Source organism: Scomber scombrus, chromosome 10 (assembly GCF_963691925.1).
Source record: "Scomber scombrus chromosome 10, fScoSco1.1, whole genome shotgun sequence".
Taxonomy (NCBI): Eukaryota; Metazoa; Chordata; class Actinopteri; order Scombriformes; family Scombridae; genus Scomber; species Scomber scombrus.
Window position 1 is genome coordinate 12451446 of NC_084979.1, and position 7397 is coordinate 12458842.

A 7397-nucleotide genomic window follows, 5' to 3' on the forward strand; every position below is an offset into this window, starting at 1 on the left:
TTACATCCTAATATTGTAAATGTCCTTTATAAATCTTAACTAGACACATGGAGCCTCTGAAAATCCTTTAAATGGAGTGAAGACTGATAACCTGCATGGCATGGCATGACACATACATGCATAATTGTATCCATGCACACATACTGTAGAAAATCTAGACATATATGCACACATACATACACACACAAAAAAGAAATGTCATTAACAACTATGCTATACTGTCAATGACACCTTAGTACTCATGAACCTAAATATAATGAATGAATCTTGTGAAACAAAGTTCTGAATCCTCCAAATAACATTATTTCAAGTGATCTGACTAATTCTCCCTCAGTGAAAGAGTTTCACGTCCTCTAAACTTTTTTTTATTTTTTTTTTTAATTAATAACCGTTATAAAACAATACATAGTTTACCTTAATGACACTAATTATCGCTGCTCCCAACATGAACACATCACTGTGGTTGGACTCTCAGTCTTCCTGGAGCTGGTGTGTTGCTCGGTCAGGCTCTATAAGCTTCCACTGTTATCACTCCAAAAGTCTTTCCAGCTGTGCCAAAAACTGTCTGCTGTTCCACTTCAATTCACCACTTCGATAATTGTTTTATTAAACAGAGCTTTCTTCACAACCTACCAGCCCCGCTGTTTGAATGCTGTAAGACTAGTATTGCAAACTTATAGAAGTTGACTTGATCTGACGGAGATTTGGGATAAAGACAAACGCTACAGTGTCTGTATGCATGCATATTGTGACAGCCAGCGAACTTGTCATTTAGTAAAACCACAGCACTTCTTTTCCATTAATTATTTGTCACGAATCCTCACATGACTGAAATTATACAATTCTTCTGCACGGACTACTCACCGTCGTAGGTGAATATGAACCGGTTCAGTTTTTTTTTGTACACTGGTTTCAGAAGCTCCAGACGCCTCTTGTGCACTTGAAAATGTTTCCCTCGAAGACAAAAGCTCCAGCGGTGTGTGGACGATGTCACTCCGGGCGCACGTACGGTGCTCTGTGGCCGTCACACTGACCGCTGCTGTGGTCACTCGACTGTCATGACGGGCGGACACGACCCCGCTATTCTCGTTTGCGCTCAGCAGCACGAACAGCCCGGGTCTCTGTGCTCCGCTCGGCTGCTAAATCACCGGAACTACTTCCAGCGCCAGCCGGAGCACGTTGGAGATAAATTCATGCACCACAATAGGAAAAATGAAATCACGTCCATTTAACTAGTCCCCAATTTCAATATTAATGAGATTCTACTTGGATATAATAAGACCTATTATAATTATGAATGGCTTATGTGTCAGTATGCTGTTGTTATAGCCTAAAAATAAAAATAATAATAGTTATTATTATCATCATTACGATTAAACTGAGTTTTATGATAGAGTGATAATATGTGGGGGTATGATGGAGCCTATTATTCATATGCATATTATTATTACAAGAAATTATTATAACAATGACAATGACTGTTTCACTAAAAGGAAAAACTGTAGAAAATTCTGTCTGTTTGTCAGACACTAAAAAACAGAATAATTGTAGGCAAGGAAACGTGTCCATTAATAATGTTTAGCTACACATTGTGTTATAGTTGAGGTATTCCTCAGTTAGACTGCATACCTGTAATTTGTTGATGAACTATTGGGGGAGCCCTGATTTGAAGACACAGCGCACCCACCTGGACAAGTTATCAGTCAGGGCACCTTGCTGGAGCTGAAAATTTAAAGGCAGAATGCACTAATTTCTTTGGCATTTTAACTCAATAGCAAACAATTTCAAGATATATTTCAATGCATAATCTTTCATTAGACTATGGTGATGTCTGTTGAATCTGTTGCTTTTAAGCATTTAGATTGAATAGCCTACAGTTTTCCTTTTTCTACAAACTCTATGGGGGCACCTAATGCAAAAACATGAGCAGTTGTGTTTTGCTAATCATGAATTCACAACACACAGACAACTATTCCCTAGGATGCAAACATATACCCAATGTAATGTTATGCAAATTATTTGTATGTTTTGCATGTAAATATTAGATGTCAATGCACACTTTTCTCCCGCAGCTATGCATATGCAGTTCCCTCAAAGATCTTGACTGAGAGGATATCAACCGCAAGACACAATTACTTACATGTGTACATGTACAGTTAATTTCTGAGAATTAAAAGTACAGCCAACAAAGGCATATTTTGTATGGAGAGAGGAGCTGCTGCACTGTCACAATGAACAACAGCTGTATCTGTTACAGTATGTTAGCTCCTTTAAGAGCAGCCCTTATATCTGAGTTATGCTATAAATTGTTAACTTTGTGAATTAGTTGGAAGTAGCTCAGTAAATACGAGCATGCAAGTATGAAAGAGACATGGCAGTGGCATAGGCCAGGTTTAAATGTATGCAGACATTTTTCTTGGCAAGTGTACAAGTGTACCCTTTAAAACTGCTTGGCTCCATAGATGTTTGCTGTAGAGTTATTAAACAGTTAACTCTGTAATCCCACCATAAAGCTTGTAATTTGCTTGTAATTTGCATGCATCTAGATACAAAATGAAGAGTGAAACACTTAAAGTGAAAATGGAGAGGCATGACTGTTTGAAACACCTCTTTATGTCTCGTGAAAAGCACTTTGAATTAGAAGTTGCTGAAAGGTGCTATACAAAGAAAAGAGCATATTTCACTTGACTGCACATTGCAGTACTGTTTTAGCCATATGCTTGATATATTTTTGAAATGTAACTGGGTTTACATCCTTCTCCACTCAAAAAAGCATTTTGCTATTTAACTTGAATGTTTGGCCTTCACTGTGTAGACTGATGCACATGCAGGAGGGTCTTTACAAACACTTCTGTTGAAAGAAGAAGGTCCCCTTAAATCTAAGTTTAAAATATGTAAGTAAGAACAGATTTTGTGACATCACACCTGGCTTTGAAGCCAACAGGGGTCCAAACAAGAGTGATGAGGAACCATGAAGTCTCCAATGCACATACTGTACATTTAAACTGGACTTTTCAGAGAAGAAATTAAGAAATATTTGCATATTCATAGATGTAGTTTTCAAAAAATATTTTGAAATGTCTTGAATAAGACTAGGTATCAGTGCTCGATACCATTGTGGTATCGACTGAAATAATCTAGTACCAAATAGTAGTGAAACCAACAATACCTGTATTTGATCTATTTGGACCCAGATCTAGAAAAATTAATTATTTGTATGGTGTTACTTGCAGCCAATCACATTTTTTTATTTAATGCAACATGTGATTGACCCACTACTGCAGCAGCTACAGTCCATACAGTCTGTAATGATAATACTTCATTGTACAGTTATGTGCAGTTACTTAATACATATTTTTAATAAGTTCAACATTTCCTAAATGTATGTAAATAATGTAAAAATAATATGGATTGGGAGAAGTGGTGGCATTTTACGCAACTGAATGCTACCCGCTTCACATGATGGATATTGAATGAAGTGCTCTGTTGGTATGTTATCATCATTTTTTTTAAACAATAGCCACACGTCTGGAGGGTATCCTAGTGTTTAGGTAAAACATATGTGATGAATGCATTCTTTAACACTCCTACATGAAGTCAGACTTGGAACAAATTATCCATGAGTTTTGTCACATAGATCCATTTCCACTTATATCTGTGTTAGGCTTAGGAACAACTCAGTGCTGCACTCGTCTGGATGGTGGGGGTGCTTGCAATGGATGATTAATTTTCAAAGCAGTCGTAAACTGGAATGTGCATGACTGTAGACTGTTTCTTAATATATTACCATTTCTTCATAAATTACCATCTTTGGCTGAAACATTGCTGGGCCGAATTACTCTGCACAACAACACAGGCTTGTACATGTTACATATTTTAAAATGAGAAACAATTCATTACATATTATTTTTCAAAATTTTTTATTAGTTTTTCTGTCAAATCATTCTGAATTTCCTTGTAAAACTTAGTGGAAAATAGTATTTAAAATCAAAAGAAGAGATGAAAACGTGTGCAATGTTATACCCCAAAAGTTGTAATTTGTAAATCCACCACCAGAGTGCGCTTTAAACTAAGACAATATTCCTATATATTGAAAGCTTTTTTCCCCATGTGCACTTATCACTGTGCCTTAAATGACCTAATCACATTTATTTAAACTCTTGAAACTGTGAATAACCATGCAAAAACACTGCCACACTTCAAGTCATTAAATAAACAGCTCATGCCCTCATCCTTGGAAAACGCTATCCTGGGGTGCTGGCTTGACATTACAGCCAATAACACTGCAGTATTTGTTCATCTCATGATGCCAAACTGTGAACGTTATTAAGAGTTTTTGTTATAAGTTTTGTGCATTTTGTGCTGTTTTTTATACAAACATTGGTCAGCTTGTATTGAGCAAATTAAGTCACTCTTTATTGTGTTAATCTACTTACTTTTTACACTTCATTACAAAAACTATCATTTCAGTTCATCTTTGAGGATTTATCTGTAGGGTGTAAACATGACCAATAAGAAGGGAGGTAGGTCTTGCAGCAGAAAATGTCTGTCTGTGGTTGACCGACGTTTATCAACAGGAATGTGTCTGCTCCGGCGCCTTCCCCTGCTTGATGATTGGCCAGTACCATACGACTGGCTTTGCCCGGTTTGATCCAGTTGGCTTTCCGTAGCTCGTAGGAGACAAAAACACAGCGACCGGTCATTCAACTTGATGTGCGAAACATCAAGCAAGTATAGCAGTTTATCATTTGAATACTCAAGTTGTATGGGATCTATCCTTCGTATAAGGTTAAGATGCGCACATGCAAAGAGAGAGAGAGCGAAGGAGAACCAAGAGAAATGTGCCTCTCATCTTTTCGCTCTATTTCCACATGGAAGTGTTTTCCCTCCACTCGGCCGACACACGGTAGCCAACATTTGAACATTACTGGAGTTAATTGTAAAAAAAACTCCTCTCGGTTTATAAAGATGATGTAGAACAGAAGAAATTGTGGGTAGTGTCTTTGCTTTGTGACGACCTTCTTTCATTTCCTGCCACTTCGGCATAGAGACAGCGCCGTCGGTGTTCGCCAAACCATCCTCCCACTGTCTGGTCTGAACCGGTTCGGAAAGTGCGCAGTCTCGTGCGCACTGCAGACTCCATGCACAGATTCACGCGGCACTCCGCGCGCACTCAGCGGGCTCGGCCCTCCATGCCGTTTAGACCTCCGTCATTGGTTGGCAGGCCCGCGACCCGCCCACACCTTCCGCGTGCTGTTTGGACAATGAAACAGTTTACGAGTTTTCATTGGTTAATGGCTGTCCAAACCCTTTATTTTGGGGCCGGTGTATCCCGAGTCATGCTTGCCTCTGTATGCAGAGACATGAATGCCCCTCGCTGGAGTGCGCACATAGTTGAAGAAGGCTCCCAGCCATTTGCAACGATTTTTAAAGAAAAAGTACTGTTTTAAAGCAGTATCATCTTCTTTGTTGCGTTCATTAATAGAATAGAATAGAATAGATCTTTATTGTCATTGTACATTGTACAACGAAATTGAGATGCAACCCCTTATTAGTGCAAATTATGAAAGTGCAAAGATAAAAACATTAATACTAGGATTGAAAAATAAAATAAATAAAAAACATAAATACCAAGCACACACCTCACATGCAACATGTCATTCATGTTCACCAGATTATTGCACAGACACATTTTTCAAGCCTTAATTGCATTCAGCAACACTATTGCTCTTAGGTAAAAAACTGTTCTTGAACCTTTTATTAGCCTGTATCTTCTGCCAGAGGGCAGTTAAATCATCTTTAGTCTACAGTTTATGAACGTTTAGAACAACACTGTTTTATTAGACTCGCAAACTGACATTTCAATGATATGACAAGGTTTCTTTGTGCTTCAAGATTCCTTTATTGTCATTTATCATTACTCACAAACACAGAAATGAAAGTATGTTTCTCCCAGACCAGAAAGGAAAAAATGATTTAAACAGATGTAACTGCTAAAAACAAAAGATATATTAACACATACTGAGCAACTATATTAAAAATGTTTTTTGGGGGTAGGAGGTTATAGACACTGTAAAATGGCTGGTCCAGTTAAATACATTTACTCTACTACAAAAGTCAACAGGCAACAAGCTGGGAGTTAAATCAGGCAAAAAATCTAAAGGTACTGAAGCAGAGAGGCATTTAATAAGAGAGTATAGACATGACTTTTGTATAGATGACAGCAGGAACATGTCAACAATTAGTCTGGCAAGTTCTACGTTTACAGAAAAAATGATTTTATGTAGATGTACAAACAAGTAGAACGGGAATGGTTTGTTGAGAAATGTTTAGAGATTAGGCAAGGACACTTGCAAAATTCAGATTATCATGGAATTGTTTTCAAGAGCCGTACAGTGACAGTGTGACTTGTTTATTAAACGTATCACATGTCCAAATTGCATCAAATTTAACACAACACCCATATATCTCACAACTTCTCACCCCTTGCAACACCAACACACCCCTCAGATCCTCCCAAATTAGCATGTTGGCAATGCCATGCTCAGGGAAAAAAAGGCTGGGGACAGGGCCTTTTCTGTAGTGGCCCCTCAGCTCTGGAATAGCCTGCCAGAGGCTGTTAGTCGGGGCTGAGAGTGTTTAAACTGTGTTTAATGTTTTTTATTTGTTATCTGATTTATTTGGGTTTTAAATTTGTGTTTAAATTCTATTTTAATTTAGCACTTTTTATGCTTGTATGTGCACACATATGACTGGCTTTGTGAAGCACTTTGGTGCAAAGTGTGTTTGCTTTTTAAAGTTATTATATTGAATATTGAATAAAAGGAAAAATGTGCATGTGTTTGTGTCTGTAGTGTTTGTAGTATTAATAAGCTTTAGGGCCCACTTAAGAATCAATCAAGAAATATCGCTATAATGACAGAGTTAATCACTATGTGCTATGTTGACAGAATACATCAATATTATTGTTATATTGGAAGAGGCAGTCATTTTACATGGTATGTTGACACATGTACATTGCTATATTTAACCTTTTATCAAGCACCACATTTTCATACACAAACACACATAACAATAATGTATCCAAAATAAGGTTACTGTCTTCAATCCTTTTAATAACACTGGTGTCATTTAAAAGGTAATTCTTTAAATTTTACAACCAAGAAGTCAAAATGGGTCAAAGTGATCCTGAAAATGATGCCAACAAGGCGAAAGTGTCCAACAGGTGGGGCAGTGTTGCTTAACAGGTTGAAGACTATGACACTACTATACTATGATATTAATGCATTGGCAGAATAATTTACAATTGACAAATGAACATTAAACATCAACATGTATCTGTGACAGCAGATAGTGCTGTGGTCTTTTTCCTGACAACAGAGATTTTGTGCGTTTTG